Source organism: Pristiophorus japonicus, chromosome 2 (genome assembly GCF_044704955.1).
Source record: "Pristiophorus japonicus isolate sPriJap1 chromosome 2, sPriJap1.hap1, whole genome shotgun sequence".
In the NCBI taxonomy this organism is placed as follows: domain Eukaryota; kingdom Metazoa; phylum Chordata; class Chondrichthyes; family Pristiophoridae; genus Pristiophorus; species Pristiophorus japonicus.
Window position 1 is genome coordinate 199,995,529 of NC_091978.1, and position 21,692 is coordinate 200,017,220.

The following is a 21,692-nucleotide window of genomic DNA, read 5'->3' on the forward strand; positions in this document are numbered from 1 at the left end:
GGTGATAATTAATCAGAGTTACAGTCGGTGATAATAAATCACTAAGTTACAGTCAGTGATAATAAATCAGAGTTACAATCGGTGATAATAAATCACTGAGTTGCTGTTGGTGATAATAAATCAGAGTTACAGTCGGCGATAATACATCACTGAGTTACAGTCGGTGATAAAAATCACTGAGTTACAATCGATGATAACAAATTGCTGAGTTACAGTCGGCGATAATAAATCACTGAGTTGCAGTCGGTGATAATAAATCAGAGTTACAGTCGGCAATAATAAATCACTGAGTTACAGTCGGTGATAATAAATCAGAGTTACAGTCGGCGATAATAAATCACTGAGTTACAGTCGGTGATAATAAATCAGAGTTACAGTCGATGATAATAAATCAGAGTTGCAGTCGGTGAAAATAATCATTGAGTTTCAGTCGGCGATAATAAATCACTGTTACAGTTGCCGATAATAAATCACTGAGTTAAAGTCGATGATAACAAATCGCTGAGTTACAGTCGGCGATAATAAATCACTGAGTTACAGTCGGTGACAATAAATCATTGATTTACAGTCGGCGATAATAAATCACTGAGTTACAGTCGGCGAAAGTAAATCACTGAGTTACAGTCGGTGATAAAAAATCACTGAGTTACAGTCGGTGAAAGTATATTACTGAGCTCCAGTTGTCGATAATAAATCACTGACTTACAATCAACGATACCAATGCGCTGAACTACAGTCGGTGATAATAAATCACTGAGTTACAATTGGCACCAATATATTGCTGAGTTACAGTCATTGATAATAAATCAGAGTTACAGTCAGTGATAATAAATCACTGAGTCACAATCGAAGATAATAAATCACTGAGTTACAGTCGGTGATAACAAATCACTGAGTTACAGTCGATGATAATAAATCACTGAGTTACAGTCGGTGATAATAAATTGCTGAGTTACAGTCGGTGATAATAAATCACTGAGCTACAGTCGGTGATAATAAATCACTGAGTTAAAATTGGCGATAATAAATCAGAGTTAAAGTTGCCGATAATAAATCACTGAGTTAGAATCGGTGATAATAAATCAGTAAGTTACAGTCGGTGATAATAAATCAGTAAGTTTCTGTCGGTGATAATTAATCAGATTTACAGTCGGTGATAATAAATCACTGAGTAACAATTGCCGATAATAAATCAGTGTTAAAGTTGCCGATAATAAATCACTGAGTTAGAATCGGTGATAATAAATCAGTAAGTTACAGTCGGTGATAATAAATCAGTAAGTTTCTGTCGGTGATAATTAATCAGATTTACAGTCGGTGATAATAAATCACTGAGTAACAATTGCCGATAATAAATCAGAGTTAAAGTTGCCAATAATAAATCACTGAGTTAGAATCGGTGATAATAAATCAGAGTTACAGTCGGTGATAATAAATCACTGAGTTACAATCGGTGATAATAAATCACTGAGTTACAGTCACGATAATAAATCAGATTTACAGTCGGTGATAATAAATCACCGAGTTACAGTCAATCGTCATAAATCTGAGTTAAAGGCAGTGATAATAAATCACTGAGTTACAGTCGGCGATAATAAATCACTGAGTTACAGTCGGTGATAAAAAATCACTGAATTACAGTCGGTGATAATAAATCACTGAGTTACAGTCGGTGATAAAAAAAATTACTGAGTTACAGTCGGTGATAATCAATCTCTGAGTTACAGTCGATGATAATAAATCACTGAGTTACAGTCAATGATAATAAATCTGAGTTACAGGCAGTGATAATAAATCACTGAGTTACAGTCGGTGATAACAAATCACTGAGTTACAGTCAGTGATAATAAATCAGAGATATAGTCGATGAAAATAGATCACTGAGTTAAAATTGGCGATAATAAATCAAAGTTAAAGTTGCCGATAATAAAGCACTGAGTTAGAATCGGTGATAATAAATCAGAGTTACAGTCGGTGATAAAAAATCAGTAAGTTACTGTCGGTGATAATTAATCAGATTTACAGTCGCTGATAATAAATCACTGAGTTACAGTCGATGATAATAAATCACTGAGTTGCAGTCAGTGATAACAAATCACTGGGTCACAATCGAAGATAATAAATCACTGAGTTACAGTCGGCAGTAACAAATCACTGAGTTACAGTCGATAATCATAAATCACTGAGTTACAGTCAATGATAATAAATCAGAGTTACAGTCGGTGATAATAAATTGCTGAGTTACAGTCGGTAATAATAAATCACTGAGCTACAGTTAGTGATAATAAATCACTGAATAACAATTGCCGATAATAAATCAGAGATAAAGTTGGCAATAATAAATCACTGAGTTAGAATCGGTGATAATAAATGAGAGTTACAGTCAGTGATAATAAATCAGTAAGTTACTGTCGGTGATAATTAATCAGAGTTACAGTCGGTGATAATAAATCACTAAGTTACAGTCAGGGATAATAAATCAGAGTTACAGTCGGTGATAATAAATCAATGAGTTGCAGTCGGTGATAATAAATCAGAGTAACAGTCGGTGATAATAAATCACTGAGTTGCTGTTGGTGATAATAATTCAGAGTTACAGTCGGCGATAATAAATCACTGTTACAGTCGGTGATAATAAATCAGAATTACAGTCAATGATAATAAATCAGAGTTACAGTCGGCGATAATACATCACTGAGTTACAGTCGGTGAAAAAAAATCACTGAGTTACAGTTGTTGATAAGAAATCACTGATTTACAGTCGGTGATAATAAATCACTGATTTACAGTCGTTGATAATAAATCACTGAGTAACAGTCAATGATAATAAATCAGAGATCGAGTCGATGATAATAAATCACTGAGTTACAGTCGGTGATCATAAATCAGCGTTACAGTCGGTGATAATAAATCACTGAGTTACAGTCGGTGATCATAAATCAGCATTACAGTCAGTGATAATAAATCACTGAGTTACAGTCAATGATAATAAATCACTGAGTTACAGTCGGCGAAAGTAAATCACTGAGTTACAGTCGGTGATAATATATCACTGAGCTCCAGTTGCCGATAATAAATCACTGACTTACAATCAACGATACCAAAGCGCTGAACAACAGTCGGTGATAATAAATCACTGAGTTACAATTGGCGCCAATATATCGCTGAGTTACAATCACTGATAATAAATCAGAGTTACAGTCGGTGATAATAAATCACTGAGTTACAGTCGGTGATAATAAATCAGAGTTACAGTCGGCGATAATAAATCACTGAGTTACAGTCGGTGATAATAAATCAGAGTTACAGTCGATGATAATAAATCAGAGTTGCAGTCGGTGAAAATAATCATTGAGTTTCAGTCCGCGATAATAAATCACTGAGTTAAAGTCGATGATAACAAATCGCTGAGTTACAGTCGGCGATAATATATCACTGAGTTACAGTCGGTGACAATAAATCATTGATTTATAGTCGGCGATAATAAATCACTGAGTTACAGTCGGCAAAAGTAAATCACTGAGTTACAGTCGGTGATAAAAAACCACTGAGTTGCAGTCGGTGAAAATATATCACTGAGCTCCAGTTGGCGATAATAAATCATTTACTTACAATCAACGATACCAACGCGCTGAATTACAGTCGGTGATAATAAATCACTGAGTTACAATTGGCACCAATATATTGCTGAGTTACAGTCATTGATAATAAATCACAGTTACAGTCGGTGATATTAAATCAGTAAGTTACTGTCGGTGATAATTAATGAGAGTTACAGTCAGTTATAATAAATCACTGATTTACAGTCGGTGATAATAAATCAGAGTTACAGTCGGTGATAATAAATCACTGAGTTACAGTCGGCGATAATAAATCACTGAGTTACAATTGGCACCAATATATTGCTGATTTACAGTCATTGATAATAAATCACAGTTACAGTCGGTGATATTAAATCAGTAAGTTACTGTCGGTGATAATTAATGAGAGTTACAGTCAGTTATAATAAATCACTGAGTTACAGTCGGTGATAATAAATCAGAGTTACAGTCGGTGATAATAAATCACTGAGTTACAGTCGGCCATAATAAATCAGAGTTACAGTCGGTGATAATAAATCACTGAGTTACAGTCGGTGATAATAAATCAGAGTTACAGTCGGCGATTATAAATCACTGAATTACTGTCGGTGAAAATAAATCAGAATTACAAATGGTGATAATAAATCACTGAGTTACAGTCAGTGAAAATATATCAGAGTTACAGTCTGCGATAATGAATCATTGAGTTACAGTTGGTGATAATATATCACTGATATACAGTTGGTGATAATAAATCAGAGTTACAATCGGTGATAATAAATCACTGAGTTACAGTCGGTGATAATACATCAGAGTTACAGTCGGTGATAATCAACGAGTTACCGTTGGCGAAATTAAATCACTGAGTTACAATTGGCAATAATAAATCAGAGTTACAGTCGGTGATAATAAATCATTATTACAGTCGGCGATTATAAATCACTGAATTACTCTCGGTGAAAATAAATCATTGAGTTTCAGTCGGCGATAATAAATCACTGTTACAGTCGCCGATAAAAAATCAGTGAGTTACAGTCGATGATAACAAATTGCTGAGTTACAGTCGGCGATAATAAATCACTGAGTTACAGTTGGTGACAATAAATCATTGATTTACAGTCGGCGATAATAAATCACTGAGTTACAGTCGGTGACAAAAAAATCACTGAGTTACAGTCGGTGATAATATATCACTGAGCTCCAGTTGGCGATAATAAATCACTGACTTACAATCAACGATACCAAAGCGCTGAACTACAGTCGGTGATAATAAATCACTGAGTTACAATTGGCGACAATATATCGCTGAATTACAATCATTGATAATAAATCAGAGTTACAGTCGGTGATAATAAATCAGTAAGTTATTGTCGGTGATAATTAATGAGAGTTACAGTCGATTATAATAAATCACTGAGTTACAGTCTGTGATAATAAATCAGAGTTACAGTAGGCGATTATAAATCACTGAATTACTGTCGGTGAAAATAAATCAGAATTATAGTCGGTGATAATAAATCACTGAGTTACAGTCAGTGTAAATACATCAGAGTTACAGTCGCTGATAATAAATCACTGAGCTACAGTCGGTGATAATCCATCAGAGATAAAGTCAGTGATAATAATAAATCACTGAGTTACAGTCCGATAATAAATCAAAGTTAAAGTTGCCGATGATAAATCACAGAGTTAGAATCGGTGATAATAAATCAGTAAGTTACTGTCGGTGATAATTAATCAGAGTTACAGTCGGTGAAAATAAATCACTGAGTTACAGTCAGTGATAATAAATCACTGATTTACAGTCGATGATAATAAATCACTGAGTTACAGTCGGCGCTAAAAAATCACTGAGTTACAGTCGGTAATAATAAATCACAGAGTTACAGTCGGTGATAATAAATCATTGTTACAGTCAACGATAATGAATCATTGAGTTACAGTCGGCGATAATTAATGACTGAGTTAAAGTCGGTCATAATTTACTGAGTTACAGTCGGTGAAAATATAGCACTGAGTTACAGTTGGTGATAATAAATCAGATTTATAGCCGGCGATAATAAATCGCTAATTTACAATCGGCGATAATAAATCACTGAGTTACAGTCGATGATAATATATCACTGAGTTAGAGTTGATGATAATGTTAGAGTTACAGTCGGCAATAATAAGTCACTAAGTTACAGTCAGCGATAATAAATCACTGTTACAGTTGGAGATAATAAATCAGTTATAGCAGGTGATAATAAATCGCGGAGTTACAGTCAGCAGTAAAAAAAAGTCACTGAATTACAGTCGCCGATAATAAATCGCTGATTTACAGTCGGTGATAATCTATCGTTGAGTTACAGTCGTTGATAATAAATCAGAGTTACAGTCGGCGATAATAAATCACTGAGTTACAGTCATTGATAATAAATCAGAGTTACTGTCGTTGATAATAAATCAGTAAGTTACTGTTGGTGATAATTAATCAGAGTTACATTCGGTGATAATAAATCACTGAGTTACAATTGGCGATAATAAATCCGAGTTAAAGTTGCCGATAATAAATCACTGTTAGTATCGGTGATAATAAATCGCTGAATTACAGTCATTGATAATAAATCAGAGTTACAGTCGCTGATAATACATCACTGAGTTACAGTAGGTGATAAAAAATCAGAGTTACAGATGGCAATAATAAATTACTGAGTTACAGTTGGTTAAAAAAAATCAGAGGTACAGTCAGCGATAATAAGTCGCTGAATTACAGTCGGTGATAACAAAATCAGAGTTACAGTCATTGCTAATAAATCATTGAGTTACAGTCGGCGACAATTATGACTGAGATACAGTCAGTCATAAATCACTGAGTTACTGTCGGTGATAATAAATCACTGAGTTCCAGTCGGTGAAAAATCACTGAGTTATATTCGGCGATAATAAATCACTGAGATACAGTCGGTGATAATAAATCACTGAACCACAGTCGGTGATAATAAATCGCTGAGTTACAGTCGGCAATAATAAATCAGAGTTACAGTCGGTGACAATAAATCGCAGAGTTACAGTCAGCGATAATAAATCACTGAGTTACATTCGGCGATAATAAATCAGATTTACAGTCAGCGATAATAAATCACTGAGTTACTGTCGGTGATAATAAATCAGAGATACAGTCGGTGATAATAAATCACTGAGCTACAGTCGGTGATAATGAGTAACAGTCCGATAATAAGTCAAATTTAAAGTTGGCGATAATAAATCACAGATTTAGAATCAGTGATAATAAATCAGTAAGTTACTGTCGGTGATAATTAATCAGAGTTACAGTCGGTGATAATAAATCACTGAGTTACAGTCAGTGATAATAAATCACTGAGTTACAGTCGGTGATAATAAATCACTGATTTACAATCGATGATAATAAATCATTGAGTTACAGTCAGCGATAAAAAAACACTGAGTTACATTCGGTGATAATAAATCAGGGTTACAATCGGTGATAATAAATCACTGAGTTACAGTCGGTGATAATATATCAGAGTTACAGTCAACGATAATGGATCATTGAGTTACAGTCGGTGATAATTAATGACTGAGTTTAAGTCGTGATAATTCACTGAATTACAGTCGCCGATAATAAATCACTGATTTGCAGTCGGTGATAATTTATCGCTGAGTTACAGTCGTTGATAATAAATCAGAGTTACAGTCGGCGATAATAAATCAGTAAGTTACTGTCGATGATAATTAATCAGAGTTACAATCGGTGATAATAAATCACTGAGTTACAGTTGATGATAATCAATCAGAGATACAGTCGGTGATAATAAATCACTGAGTTACAATTGGCGATAATAAATCACAGTTAAAGTTGGCGATAATAAATCACTGTTAGAATTGGTGATAAAAATCTCTGAATTACAGTCTTTGATAATAAATCAGAGTTACAGTCGGTGATAATAAATCACTGAGTTACAGTCGGTGATAATAAATCAGAGTTACAGTCGGTGATAATAAATCACTGAGTTACAGTCGGTGATAATACATCAGAGTTACAGTCGGTAATAATAAATCACTGAGTTACAGTAGATGATAAAAAATCAGAGTTACAGTCGGCAATAATAAATTACTGAGTTACAGTCGATGATAAAAAATCAAAGTTACAGTCGGCAATAATAAATCACTGAGTTACAGTCGATGATAATAAATCAGAGTTACAGTCAGCGATGATAAATCGCTGAATTACAATCGGCAATAATTAATCAGAGTTACTGTCGGTGATAATAAATCAGAGATACAGTCGTGATAATAAATCATTGAGTTGCAGTTGGTTATAATAAATCAGAGATGCAGACGGTGATAATAAATCACTGAATTAGAATCGGTGATAATAAATCACTGAGTTACAGTCATTGATAATAAATCAGAGTTACAGTTAGTGATAATAAATCAGTAAGTTACTGTCGTTGATAATTAATCAGAGTTACAGTCGGTGATAATAAATAACTGAGTTACAGTCGGTGATAATAAATCAGCAAGTTACTGTCGATGATAATTACTCAAAGTTACAGTCGGTGATAATAAATCAGAGTTACAGTCGATGATTATAAATCAGAGTTATAGTCGGCGATAATCATTCATTGACTCTCAATTGATGATAATAAATCACCGAATTACAATTGCCAATAATAAATCACTGAGTTACAGTCAGTGATAATAAATCATTGAATTACAGCCGGTGATAATAAATCACTGAGTTAGAATCGGTGATAATAAATCACTGAGTTACAGTCAGCGATAATAAATCATTGAGTTACAGTCGCCGATAATTTATGACTGAGTTACAGTCGGCAATAATAAATCACTGAGTTACAGTCGGCGATAAAAAAATCACTGAATTACAGTCGCCGATAATAAATCATTGAGTTCCAGTCATTGATAATAAATCAGAGTTACAGTCGGTGATAATAAATCACTGAGTTACAGTCAGTGATAATAAATCAGTAATTTACTGTTGGTGATAATTAATCAGAGTTACAGTTGGCAATAATAAATCACTGAGTTACAGTCGATGATAATAAATCAGAGTTACAGTCAGCGATGATAAATCGCTGAATTACAATCGGCAATAATTAATCAGAGTTTACTGTCGGTGATAATAAATCAGAGATACAGTCGTGATAATAAATCATTGAGTTGCAGTTGGTTATAATAAATCAGAGATGCAGACGGTGAAAATAAATCACTGAATTAGAATCGGTGATAATAAATCACTGAGTTACAGTCATTGATAATAAATCAGAGTTACAGTTAGTGATAATAAATCAGTAAGTTACTGTCGTTGATAATTAATCAGAGTTACAGTCGGTGATAATAAATAACTGAGTTACAGTTGGTGATAATAAATCAGAGTTATAGTCGGCGATAATCATTCATTGACTTTCAATTGATGATAATAAATCACCGAATTACAATTGCCGATAATAAATCACTGAGTTACAGTCAGTGATAATAAATCATTGAATTACAGCCGGTGATAATAAATCACTGAGTTAGAATCGGTGATAATAAATCACTGAGTTACAGTCGGTGATAATATATCAGTAATTTACTGTTGGTGATAATTAATCAGAGTTACAGTCGGTGATAATAAATCATTGATTTACAGTCAGTGATAATAATCAGGGTTATTGTCGGTGATAATCATTCACTGATTCTAATTGATGATAATAAATCACTGCATTACAGTCGGTAATAAGAAATCACTGAGTTACAATTGGTGATAATAAATCAGAGTTAAAGTTGGCGATAATAAATCACTGAGCTAGAATCGGTGATAATAAATCACTGAGTTACAGTCGGTGATAATAAATCAGTAAGTTACTGCAGGTGATAATTAATCAGAGTTCGTCGGTGATACTAAATCACTGAGTGACAGTCAGTGATAATAAATCAGAGTTACAGTCGGTGATAATAAATCAGAGTTACAGTCGGTGATAATAAATCACTGAGTGACAGTCAGTGATAATAAATCAGAGTTACAGTCGGTGATAATAAATCACTGAGTGACAGTCGGTGCTAATAAATCGGAGTTACAGTCGGTGATTATAAATCAGTTATTGTTGGCGATAATCATTCACTGAGTTGCAGTCGGCGATAATAAATCAGAGTTACAGTCACTGATTATAAATCACTGAGTTACAGTCGGTGCTAATAAATCACTGAGTTACAGTCATTGATAATAAATCAGAGCTAGAGTCGGTGATAATAAATCAGTAAGTTACTGTCGGTGATAATTAATCAAAGTTACAGTCGGTGATAAAAAATCACTGAATTACAGTCGGTGATAATAAATAAGAGTTACAGTCGGTTATAATAAATCATTGAGTTACAGTCGGCGATAATTAATGACTGCGTTACAGTCGGTCATAAATCACTGAGTTACTGTTGGTGATAATAAATCACTGAGTTACAGTCGGTGAAAAATCACTGAGTTACAGTCGGCGATAATAAATCACTGAGTTACAGTCAATGATAACAAACTGCTGAGTTACAGTCGGTGATAATATATCGCTGAGTTACAGTCGGCGATAATAAACCGAGGATCTACAGCCTGTGATAATAAATCACTGAGTTACAGTCGGCAATAATAAATCGCTGAGTTACAATCGGCAATAATAAATCAGTTACAGTCGGGGATAATATATCACTGAGCTGCAGTTGGCGATAATAAATCACTGAGTTACAATCAATGATAACAAAGTGCTGAACTACAGTTGGTGATAATAAATCACTGAGTTACAGTTGCCGATAATATATCGCTGCGTTACAGTCGGTGATAATAAACAGCTGAACTACAGTCTGTAATAATAAATCACTGAGTTACAGTCGGCAATTATAAATCACTGAGTTATAGTCGGCAATAATAAATCGCTGAGTTACAATCGGCAATAATAAAGCAGAGTTAGTCGGTGATAATAAATCACGGCGTTACAGTCGGTGATAATAAATCACTCAGTTACTGTCGCTGATAATAAATCAGAGTTACAGTCGGTGATAGCAAATCACTGAGTTACAGCCGATGATAATACATCAGAGTAGCAGTCAGCGATAATAAATCATTGAGTTACAGTCGGCGATAATTAATGACTAAGTTACAGTCGGTGATAATTCACTGAGTTACTGTTGGTGAGAATAAATCACTGAGTTACAATCGATGATAATAAATCAGAGTTATAACCGGCAATAATATATCGCTCAGTTGCAGTCAGCGATAATAAATCACAGAGTTACAGTCGATGATAAAATATCACTGAGTTAGAGTCGATGTAAATAAATCAGATTTACAGTCGGCGATAATAAATCACTGAGTTACAGTCGGTGATAATAACTCATTGTTACAGTCGGCGATAATAAATCACTCAGTTACTGTCGGTGATAATAAGTCAGAGTTACAGTCGGTGATAGTAAATCTCTGAGTTACAGTCGTTGATAATACATCAGAGTAGCAGTCAGCGATATTAAATCATTGAGTTACAGTCAGCGATAATTAACTACTGAGTTACAGTCGGTGATAATTCACTGAGTTACTCTTGGTGAGAATAAATCATTGAGTTACAATCGACGCTAATTAATCGGAGTTAGCGCCGGCGATAATATATCGCTCAGTTACAGTCAGCGATAATAAATCAGTTATAGTCGATGATAATGTATCGCTGAGTCAGAGTCGATGACAATAAATCAGAGTTACAGTCGGCAATAATAAATCACTGAGTTACAGTCGGTGATAATAACTCATTGTTACAGTCGCCGATAATAAATCACTCGGTTACTGTCGGTGTTAATAAATCAGAGTTACAGTCGGTGATAGTAAATCACTGAGTTACAGTCGTTCATAATACATCAGAGTGGCAGTCAGCGATAATAAATCATTGAGTTACGGTCGGCGATAATTAACGACTGAGTTACAGTCGGTGATAAATCACTGAGTTACAGTTGGTGAGAATAAATCATTGAGTTACAATCGACGATAATAAATCGGAGTTATCGCCGGCGATAATATATCGCTCAGTTACAGTCAGCGATAATAAATCACAGTTACAGTCGATGATAATATATCACTGAGTTCGACTCGATGACCAGAAATCAGAGTTACAGTCGGCAATAATAAATCACTGAGTTACAGTCAGCGATAATAAATCATTGAGTTACAGTTGGAGATAATGAATTAGAGTTATAGCAGGTGATAATAAATCGGCGAGTTACAGTTGGCGATAAAAAAATGACTGAATTACAGTCGGCGATAATAAATCACTGAGTTACAGTCATTGATAATAAATCAGAGTTGCAGTCGGTGATAATTACTCAGAGTTACCGTCGGTGATAATAAATCAGAGTTACAATCAACGATACCAAAGCACTGAAGTACAGTTGGTGATAATAAATCACGGAATTACAGTTGCCGATAATATATCGCTGCGTTACAGTCAGTGATAATAAACAGCTGAACTACAGTCTGTAATAATAAATCACTGAGTTACAGTCGGCAATAATAAATCACTGAGTTATAGTCGGCAATAATATATCGCTGAGTTACAATCGGTGATAATACATCAGAGTAGCAGTCAGCGATAATAAATCATTGAGTTACAGTCGATGATAAAAAATCAGTAAGTTACTGTCGGTGATAATTAATCAGAGTTACAGTCAGTGAGAATAAATCACTGAGTTACTGTCGGTGATAATAAATCAGAGTTACAGTCGGTGATAATAAATCAGAAATTTACTGTCGGTGATAATAAATCACTGAGTTACAGTCGATGATAAAAAATCAGAGTTATAGTCAGCGATAAAAAAATCACTGAATTACAGTCGGCGATAATAGATCACTGAGTTAAAGACATTGATAATAAATCAGAGTTACAGTCGGTGATAATAAATCAGAAAGTTACTGTCAGTGCTAATTAATCAGAGTTACGGTCGGTGATAATAAATCACTGAGTTACAATTGGGGATAATAAATCAGAGTTAAAATTGGCGATAATAAGTCACTGAGTTACATTCAATGGTAATAAAGCGCCGAGTTACAGTTGGTGATAATATATCACTGAGTTACAGTTGGGGATAATAAATCACAGTTAAAGTTGCCGATAATAAGTCACTGAGTTCGAATCGGTGATAATAAGTCACTGAGTTACAATCGGCGATTATAAATCACTGAGTTACTGTTGGTGATAATAAATCAGAGTTACAGTCGGTGAAAAATCACTGAGTTACAGTCAGCGATAATAAATCAGAGATAGAGTCGGCGATAATAAATCACTGAGTTACAGTCGGTGATAATACATCAGAGTTATAGTCAGCGATAATCATTCACTGAGTTACAGTCGGTGATAATAAATCAGGGTTACAGTCGTCGATAATAAATCACTGAGTTACAGTCGGCGATAATATATCACTGAGTTACAGTCGATGGTAATAAATCAGAGTTACAGTCGGTGATAATATATCACTGAGTTACAGACAATGATTATAAATCAGAAATACAGTCGGAGATAATAAGTCACTGAGTTACAGTCAGCGATAATAAATCACTGAATTACTGTTGGTGATAATAAATCAGACTTATAGCAGGCGATAATAAATCGTGGAGTTACAGTTGGCGATAAAAACATCACTGAATTACAGTCGCCAATCATAAATCACTGAGTTACAGTCGGTTATAATATATCACTGAGTTACAGTCGTTAATAATAAATCAGAGTTACAGTCGGTGATAATAAATCACTGAGTTACAGTCGGCGATAAAACAATCATTGAATTACAGTCCATGATAATAAATCACTGTGTTACAGTCTTCGATAGTAAATCAGAGTTACAGACAGTGATAATAAATCAGAGTTACAGTCGGCGATAATAAATCACTGTGTTACTGTAAGAGAAAAATTTGACATTAGGGGTACCAGCGGGACAAGGGTTAAATTGTTGGTTCCTGCACCGAGCCATAAGGAGGTAAAAGGCCTTTCTTTGGCCTTGTACATTCCAGTACCAAGGCTCCAGAAGTTATTAATTCAATAATATTTCGACAGGATACGATATGAGAACCTAAACAGACATTGATAAGACCATGCGAAGAGGCTCGAGGCAGACTCACGAGCATCAAGGAGAATCAACAAATTCTGACCTAATGAAGTCATTCTCGTCACGGCCTAAGTTGGTCCCGAGGGTCTTCCAAAGTAGCACGAATAAGGTAGTCCAATTAGAGAAGTAGCACTGATAAGGTAGTCCATTTAGAGATCTAGGGAGGACTTACCAGGGAACGGAGGCATTTTTGAAATGTATAAAAGTTGTATCATTGTGCTGTTCAGGGAGCATCAACACTCACAGGCGGCTGTGATGAGAGGTGTTCCCGGACGTTCGTAATACAAGATCGTTATACCTTGCCATTCGTCTCTGTCTGCTAACTCCGGGAGCTGTTACATGGGTTGGGGTGAGCATCGACTCTTTATATCAGGGCGCCCGCTCGTGGGAGGAGAAGCCTTCCTATTGTCCCTTACATTTGGCGCTGCGAGCAGGGTATGGACTTCCCGAACGGAACAATGACCCAGCTGTTGGGGTGAGTATGTTTTAATTTACCACCTTCAAGTTAGAGCTGTGGCATTGTAAACCGCAAGGGAAGGACATCTGCACAAAGAACCATCTGTAGCAGGTCCAGGAGGGATGGAGATGCAGAACAGGGACGATCTAGGGGTGGAAGGGGGTCAAAATGTGCATCCTAAAACACGCACGTGGAGGTAGCATGGCGGTCTGAGGGTACGACAAAGGGAAGATATTGGGGAAGGTCTATTGACCCGAAGTGGTACGAGCGCACGGTGCAGGGACGAGACATATTGACCCAAAGCATGGCAGTACGAGTGTACACCGCCAAGGGAAGACATATAGATATAAATAACGTCCTGCATAACTAACACGAATAAAAGTGAGTGCCCAAGACCCTCATAGCTCCGAAGAAGATGGGTAACACGGCTTTTAAAAAGGCGAATAAAACCAATCATTAATTGTAACTTGCGTAACTACATAATGCCATAAAAAAGCTAATAGTTACTATCTTAAGTGACATATGGATCCAAAAAAAATAGAGCTGGCCAAACAATTAATAAGCTTTGTTGAATAAAAAGAGACTTTTGTGAATGCCTGTCATTGAGTGAGAGTCCTTGTGTGATTTTTTGACTGCGGAATGAATTTTTCCTGTGTCTGAAAGCCTGTTTGGAAAAATGGGGGAGCTGTCTGTTTGTTTTAGCTCCACCCACTTTTTCAGACAGGGTGAAATTTTTTTTAACCTTTGTCGTGTTGTCCTGTATGTAGGAAGTTTTAAGTTAGAAACGCAGGTGTGGATTTATTCGGATGATATGAAGAGAAGGCACAGCAAAATACTGAGATGGATTCAAACTAAAAAAAAAATATTAAATTAAATCTGATCTCTTAAAAAAAAAGAAATAAAACTAAAAGGTTTGGAAACAATCTAGAAATACCTTCAGGGATCAGGTCAAACTCCTGGGCGAGTGGTGAGCTATCTGCGAAGGTGTAAAAGGGACTTTTGAAAAAATGTTAAAACGTCAAACTTTCGCAGTTTAGAAAAAAGGATGTTGTAACGGCCTTGAAATTGGAATATTTGAGATAATGAAAAGCAGCCCTCAAAGCCTATGTGCTAGACTCCGTTCTAGTTATGGAGAAAAGGAAAAAAGATAAAGACACAACTTTGAAAGAAAACAAATTGAACGAATTTGAAAGAAAAAGTGTCTTCAATTGTCTGATGATTTTAAATTAACAAATTTATGGAGACAGGAGCCCTCCGTGTAAAATACAAAACCTAATTTGAAGAAAGGAGATCTGAAAAAAAAGACCTAACGTACTAAATAGGTGTTGACAAAAAAAGGGGTGTTTGCGATGGAAAAAGACATAACTTACTAAATATTAGTTGATATCGGCTGTGAAAAAGATATTGGTTTAATTGAAAAAAAAAGAATTTGAAGAGGTAAAAGACACTCTCCATTGATAATGATTTTAAGTTACGAGAAAGTTTCACTGCAGTTTGAAAGATTCCCAAAATGGACGTTGTTTATCAAGAAAGGTCCCGAACAGTCTAAACAAGCAGCAGGGTTTTGAAAATAATGAGGAGAAAAGATCTAAGCTATGCGAATTCAGCACAGAAAGAAAAAAACTGGGAATTAGAGAATCTTACTGAATTTTAAAATTCTTATAGAAAATGGAACTGGCATGGAAGTTTAGATTTTGTGCTGAGAGAGAAATAAAACACAAGATTTGCCCAGTGAACAGGACCATAAAAAAACCCGAAATGTTGGAATGTATACAGCTTGTGTGAAAATTGGATTTCAGTAAACAAAATAGCTATTAAAAATGTGTGGTCTCATTTTAAATCAATTAAAAAAAAAATCTTTGGCAAGTACTTGAATTAGAAGTTAAGAAAAATTGGAGTTTAATCTAAAATGCCAACTTTCCTGATGAGAAGACTTTTATTATGACGGCTTTACTAATGATTTCTGCTGTTTTAACGATTCCTAATTTCTAAGCAAGTTTTGAAGGCACAAAGACTTAAAAAAATTTTTTGGATGATTATGCGAAGTCATTTTAGAAATTGCCCTACCTGATGACATCAGGCCTTCTTACAAACCTGTAAAGGAGTTAACCCTCTCCATTGACAGCTGTTTTATGCTGGACATTATTAATTTGGATTTCTTAATAGAATAAAAAAGACTCACCTGACAGATAGAGGAAATGGTGGGATAGTCAGAATAAAAATAAAAACAGAACTAGCCTATGTAATAATACTCGCCTGATACAAGTAAAAGATACTCAAACAAAACAAAAGATAAATAAGCTGGAAGAGATTTTTTTTTAAATGGGACCAGACGGTTAGTGCAGTGCGCAGCCATAGCACCATCACCGATGGCAATAGAGCCAATGTACCCCACAGTGGGTAAGTGTAGTCCACAAACCCAACCTAACCCTTACCTCCGATTTCACAGAGTGACCTCGACATGCATGGATAAAAGATGAGTAGACCAGAACCTAACACCTGGTGATGACCAGGATCTGTTTAAAATTTGCAGATAAAACACTCACCGAGATGGGACCGCAGCGGCTACTTCGACTCTGGAGACTCAGGACACTGGGAACCTTAAGGCCCACACAAGCACTGGATAATGCAGACGGACTACGAGAGATATAGCACACGCAGGAAAGACGCAACTACATGAGATGGGGCTTTGTTTAATTTAACTGACGAAATATGCATCCCAGCAGCCAAGGACTGGAGCAAGGACAGAACTTATTTTAAAGCATGGCTCTGTATAGTGTATTAAATAAGGTTGTAATGCAACAGGCTGCCGATGCCATGGGCGCCAGTAGATTCCGAGGACAGGAGCAAGTTCATAGGACCAAAAGGGGAAGGGTGCAGAAATCCAACTGGATGGAATTTCAGTTCTAGAAGCTCATGCCTGGGCGGATGAAGCTGCAAAACAAGCAGCCAAATCCACCCCGCAAGAAACAGAAGGGTGGGAACAGAACGGAGCAAAAAGGGGGGTGGGACCCCAGGATGTTTAGGAAAACTGGCCAGTGGGATAAAATAAAGACCAAGGGAGGTCTCTGGAATATAAGGTGTATGTCCTGAAGCGTGACACGGTAACAACACGGAGAAAGCCGGTATTGATCATGCGCAGCGCAAACAAGAAGGAATACAACCTAAAAAGGGGGGCGGATGGAGTGTGGAGGAAAGATGACAATGTAGTGGACCCAAAGTAAAGGTCTAGCTGGGACACCAAACACGCCCAAAGGGACACTGGGAAGCCGTACCGCTGCCCTGACAACCACCCTGGGGACAACAACTCTTCCCAGCACAACCACGCAAGTCCTCCATAAGCCCTTCCATAAAGACTGGAGCCAAAGGGGGCCTAGTAATAAAAGAATCTAAAGAAAGGATATAATTTGGGGTGCGTCAGCGACTACTCATTCTTCCTAACTTCTGTGGGAATGAAACTATTAAGTCTATACCAGAACCTGACATAACGGATCCTCGAAGGCCCGGAATCCACTACCCTGAGATTTCATGTCAGAAAGGGAATAGGACAAGGTCGAACAAAAAGGGGAATACTGGAAACACTAGGCACGGGTTATGCGGCAGGGGTTATGATGATGAATTCCATAGACCTGTATGCAATAGACGACCGGGTTAACAACTTAACGCAAATCTTGAAGGGTTGACTGGGGAGGGACATGGATAACCAAGCCCTACAAGCGCGGTTGGGAGATGGCGTGGAAGGGGAACTGTTGCAGGTGGCTCATACATTACAGAAGCATGCCAAGACAATAAATTTAATCCACGCAATGGGGAACAACGTAAGTAAATGATTGCAAGCTGAGATAGTTTACTCCGGGTATAGGGCCTGGATATTACGTGAAGTGCAACATAACTTGGAGCAACTCCAGAATGGGGACATACCAGATTGGATCCCGAACAGCATACTTAAAAATGAATAACATGTGCGAGGTATGAAGGAATAGTCACGCATGGGTGCCAAAATTCAGATGTATTACTGGGTGGGTGAATATGATTGGATTTGTGTTGTCCATTCCACAGTATGATGTTACACAGGGAGACCCTTATACCAGATCGATAATATTGGTGAAGTAAGAAACCAAACTCGGTTGCGTTACCATCAAATTAAATTAATATGAAAGGCATTGACATAACCGATTGCTATAAAAATAATCAAGTGATTTTATGTCGAGGTACGCCACGAATGACGAATGATGATTGCAGATTCCACCAAACAAACGAATGCATGCTGAGTATCACTCCTCTCGAACACGATTCCGAAACAATCGCTGCTCCACAAGGGAATGGAGATTTGGTGTGTGAGCAAAGGAGCAGCCAACCCAACGATTAAGACCAGGGGAGGAGTCGCCCTCTGTGTCATCACCAGCCCTAACTTCTGTTTCAGGCCCATGGGAAAAATAGACATAAATGGATACCACATACATCCTTAGACAACGGAAATCATCCACGGAACGGTCACGGATACCCTCTGAGAAGGGTACAAGGAGGTAGTATTGGAACCGCAAGAAAAACAGATACCCGAATTAAGTGAGGAACGATTGGTGCAATATCCAGCTGATGGAAGAAATCGACAAACCTACAAAGAGACACTAATGCGATGCTGGCCGACCAGCCTTGGTACTCAAAACTGTGGAACATTGGTCAATATTCAGATCCACCCATGGATAAGAATTATATCACATGCACTTGTAGTAATACATGGCCTAGTCCTGATGGTACTCGTAGGGCGAACCTCTGCATGAACTAAACAGGCCAACGATACGTCAGGGCACACACTATGATTAAGGCCATAAGGGATGAAAATTTAAGCAGTCCTACATGAAGGACTTACCTTCTATAACTCTGCGGAAAAGGTCTCAGGAGGTCCTGAAGCTTGGGAGATGGCCAACCAGGTGAACGGACCTATCTGGAACTTACCTACAAGAAGATAGTTATCGGTAAATATGGCCAGCTTGGCGTATAGCCAAGGGCCAAAAGGGGGGAAATGTAAGAGAACAATTTGGCATTAGGGGTACCAGCGGGACAAGGGTTAAAGTGTTTGTTCCTGCACCGTCCCATAAGGAGGTAAAAGGCCTCTCTTTGGCTTTGTACATTCCGGTACCAAGGCTCCAGAAGATTTTAATTCAATAATATTCCGACAGGATACGATGTGAGAACATAAACAGACATTGATAAGACCTTGCGAAGAGGCTCGAGGCAGACTCACGGGCATCAAGGAGAATCAACAAATTCTGACCTAATGAAGTCATTCGAGCCTCGGCCTAAGGTGGTCACGAGGTCTTGGCCTGTTAATCCAAAGTAGCACGAATAAGGTAGTCCAATTAGAGAAGTAGCACTGATAAGGTAGTCCAATTAGAGATCTAGGGAGGCCTTACCAGGGAACGGAGGGGTTTTTGAAATGTATAAAAGTTGTATGATTGTGCTGTTCGGGGAGCATCTCCACTCACAGGCGGCTGTGATGAGAGGTGTTCCCGGACGTTCGTAATAAAAGATCGTTATGCCTTGCCATTCGTCTCTGTCTGCTAACTCCGGGGGCTGCTACACGGGTTGGGGCGAGCGTCGACCCTTTATATCTGGGGGCCCGGCCATGGGAGGAGAAGCCTTCCCATTTTCCCTTACAGTTCCAGTCGGTGATAATAAATCACTGAGTTACAGTTGGTGATAATAAATCAGAGTTACAGTCGGCGATAATAAATCACTGATAATAAATCATTGAGTTACAGTTGCCGATAATAAATCACTGAGTTACAGTCAGTGATAATAAATCACTGAGTTACAGTCGGTGATAATAAATCGGAGTTACAGTCGGTGATAATAAATCACTGAGTTACAGTCGGCGATAATAAATCAGAGATACAGTCAGTGATAATAAATCACTGAGTTACAGTTGGCAATAATAAATGACTGAGTTACAGTTGGTGATAATAAATTATTGAGTTACAGTCGGCTATAATAAATCACTGAAATACAGTCGATGATAATAAATCAGAGTTACAGTCGATCAAAATAAATCTGAGTTACAGGCAGCGATAATAAATCACTGAGTTACAGTCGATCAAAATAAATCTAAGTTACAGGCGGCGATAATAAATCGGAGTTACAGTCGGTGATAATAAATCAGAGTTACAGTCGGTGACAAGAAGTCACTGAGCTCCAGAAGGCGACAATAAATCACTGAGTTAAAGTCAGAGATAATAAATCACTGAGTTACAGTCGGCGATAATAAATCACTGAGTTACAGTCAGCGATAATAAATCAGTGAGTTACAATCAATGATAATAAAGCGCTGAACTACAGTCGGTGATAATAAATCACTGAGTTACCGTCGGTGATAATATATCGCTGAGTTCCAGTCGGCGATAATAAATCAGTGAGTTACAGTTGGCAATAATAAATCACTGAGTTACATTCAGCGATAATAACTCAGAGTTACGGTAAGCGATAATAAATCACTGAGTTACAGTCAGCGATAAAAATCGTGATTTACTGTTGGCGATAATATATCGCTGAGTTACAGTCAGCGATAATTAAGCGCTGATCCACGGTCGGTGATAATAAATCGCTCAGTTACAGTCGGCACGAAAAAAACGCTGAGTTTGAGTCGGCAATAATAAATCAGAGTTACAGTCAGCGAGCAGAAATCGCTGAGTTATAGTCAGTGATAATAAATCACTGAGTTACAGTCGGTGATAATAAATCAGAGTTACAGTCCACAATAATAAATCACTGAGTGAAAGTCAGTGATGATAAATCACGAATTACAGTCAGCGATAAGAAATCACTGAGTTACAGTCGGCAATAATAAATCAGTGAGTTACAGTCAGTGATAATAAATCAGAGCTAGAGTCGATAATAATAAATCGGATTTACAGTCGGTGATAATAAATCACTGAATTACAGTCAGTGATAATAAATCACTGAGTTACAGTCGGCGATAATAAATCAGAGCTAAAATCTGTGATAATAAATCACTGAGTTACAGTCGGTGATAATAAATCACTGATTTACACTCGGTGATAATAAATGGCTTATTTACAGTCAGTGATAGCAAATCACTGAGTTACAGTCGATGATAATAAATTAGAGATATAGTCGGTGATAATAAATCAGATTTACAGTCGGCGATAATAAATCACTGAGTTACAGTCGGCAATAATAAATCAGTGAGTTACAGTCGGTGATAATAAATCAGAGCTAGACTCGATGGTAATAAATCACAGAATTACAGTCGATGATAATAAATCAGAGATAGAGTCGGTGATAATAAATCACTGAGTTACAGTCGCCAATAATAAATCTCCGAGTTACAGTCGGTGATAATAAATCAGATTTACAGTCGGCGATAATAAATCAATGAGTTAAAGTCGGTGATAATAAATCAGAGTTACAGTCCGCAATAATAAAAAATCACGAAGTTACAGTCAGCGATAAGAAATCACTGAGTTACAGTCGGCAATAATAAATCAGTGAGTTACAATCAGTGATAA